The sequence below is a fragment of the Callithrix jacchus genome, chromosome 6 (assembly GCF_049354715.1).
Source record: "Callithrix jacchus isolate 240 chromosome 6, calJac240_pri, whole genome shotgun sequence".
NCBI lineage: Eukaryota > Metazoa > Chordata > Mammalia > Primates > Cebidae > Callithrix > Callithrix jacchus.
The window spans coordinates 152081916-152084168 of record NC_133507.1 but is presented as its reverse complement, the minus strand read 5'-3'; the positions used below and the strand labels follow the sequence as shown (position 1 = coordinate 152084168).

The following is a 2253-nucleotide window of genomic DNA, read 5'->3' as shown; positions in this document are numbered from 1 at the left end:
TTTGTTCTCAAATTGAGTGGGAAAGTATTTAGCATTTCACATTTAAGTATAATGTTAGCAATAAGGTTTTGTTTGCTTATATACTTTATTATATTTTTCTTAGTTTTCTGAGACTTAAAAAATCATCAACGGATACTTTATTGTATTTTAGCTTTTTCCGGGTGTATTGAAATTATCATATGTTTTTCTCCTTTATTTTGTCAATCTGGTGATATACATTTCCTGATTTTTTTTTTTTAATGTAACACTTTACAAATTTGCATGTCATCCTAGTGGAGGGGCCATGCTAATCTTCTCTGTATTTTTCCAATTCTAGTGTATGTGCTGCCGAAGCGAGCTCCAGTTCCCGATTTTTAAATGTTAAAGAATTCTTGCATTCCTGGAATTAGTCATGATGTATTATTATTTTTACCTGTTGCTGGATTTGACTTGCTAATATTTTGTTGCAGTTTTCCCATCTCTGTCCATGAGAGATAGTAATCTGTACTTTTCATTTTTGTAATGTCTTTGTCAGGTTTGTGTATAAGGATTATGCTATCCTTTTCCAGTGAGTTAGGGCACATTCCCTTTTTCTTTATTCACTGGAAGAGGTTGTGTAAGATTGGTTTTATTCTTTCTTAAATGAAGAATTTACAGGTGAAGTTATCTGGGCCTGGAGTGTTCTGGCTGGGGAAGGCATCTTGAAATCTTGATGTTTATTTTCTCATTGTATTTTTTTTCCTTAGGATGTTTGCAGTGGTCCAGAAGAAGAAAGTTTCCTGTGAGATCTTTTTCAGTCACTTCAAGGAAAATAAGGTGGAGATAGCAAATGCAATAACAAGGCTATTTCCTTTTTTGAAAGCCTCAGAGACAATTCCTTTATCACTGAAAAAATGTATGCTGTAAGTGAAGCTTATTACATCATCCGTGGTAGTCTGGCCCCCACATTAATTTATATTTGGCATCCTGGATTCCGAGTTTAGTATACTGCTAACTGTCTGAAAGGCCTTTCATACCTTTTGTGGAAAGCCTCTTTTCCGTTGGTTACTTATTGTATAGGGTGGAAGGTAATGGGGCAAACAGATGTCATTAAAGATACTTCTATTTCTTTTTTTTTTCTCCTCCTCCTCTTCTCTTTCTTTCTTTCCTTTCTCCCTCCCTCCCTCCCTCCCTCCCTCCCTCCCTCCCTCCCTCCCTCCCTCCCTCCCTCCCTCCCTCCCTCCCTCCCTCCCTTCCTTCCTTCCTTCCTTCCTTCCTTCCTTCCTTCCTTCTTTTGTTTAGAGACAGCTTCTTACTCTATGTCCCAGGATGGAGTAAAGTGGCATAATTATGGCTCACTGCAGCCTAGACCTCCTGGGCACAAGTAAACCTCTCACCTTAGACTCCTGGGTAGCTGGGATTACAGGTGTGTGCCACCACACCTGGCTATTATTATTATTATTTTTTTTGGTAGAGATGGGGCCTTGCTATGTTACTCAGGCTGGTCTTGACCTCTTGGCCACAATGAACCTTCCACCTCAGCCTCCCAAAGTAGTATTGGGATTATAGGTTGAACCACTTTGCCTGGACAAGGCACACTATTTCTAACTGAAGCCCTGTTCTTTTTTGAGACAGAATCTTGCTCTGTCAGCGAGGCTGGAGTGCAATGGCACGATCTCTGCTCACTGCAACCTCTACCTCCCAGGTTCAAGCAACTCTCCTGTCTCAGCCTCTCAAGTAGGCGGGACTACAGGCGCCTGCCACCATGCCCAGCTAAATTTTGTATTTTTAGTAGAGATGGGGTTTCACCATATTAGTCAAGCTGGTCTTGAACTACTGACCTCAGGTGATCTACCCACCCTGGCCTCCCAAAGTGCTGGGATTACATGAGTGAGCCACTGCACCCAGTTGCCCTGTTCTTTTTTAGCAACTGTTGGGGAGGGAGTGGAAGATAATGATGACATGGCTGGAGTGAAACTGATATGTTCTGAAAATATGTAGTGATTTATACAACATACAAGAATAAAACAAAATTACGATAACTAAGATAATGGAAGAAGTCTTGCTTTGTTATGTCTACTTATGTCAGAGGTAACCCCCAGAGAATCTGTGCTACTATAATTGTTAACAAGCAAATTTCTGTCTTGCTGTTGTCTCCTCTAAAGTGTTTAAATTTCGTTGGGTAGTTATGGAGCCTTGGAATTCAGGTGAGTTTGTACAGTGCCATAGAGATGCAGAGAAGGAAGCCATGTCTTCAGTGTGATTGTGCTCTTTCTATTGTGTTCTTTATGGCAA

At 40.5% G+C, this 2253-nt stretch overlaps 1 non-coding gene across 1 annotated transcript; it reads right to left on the bottom strand.

The window, feature by feature from the left end:
- Positions 1-233: 233 nt before the first annotated feature.
- On the bottom strand, positions 234-340 carry LOC118154914 (U6 spliceosomal RNA). Its single transcript, XR_004745168.1, has one exon. It is a non-coding gene; the product is annotated as a U6 spliceosomal RNA (small nuclear RNA).
- Positions 341-2253: the final 1913 nt, after the last annotated feature.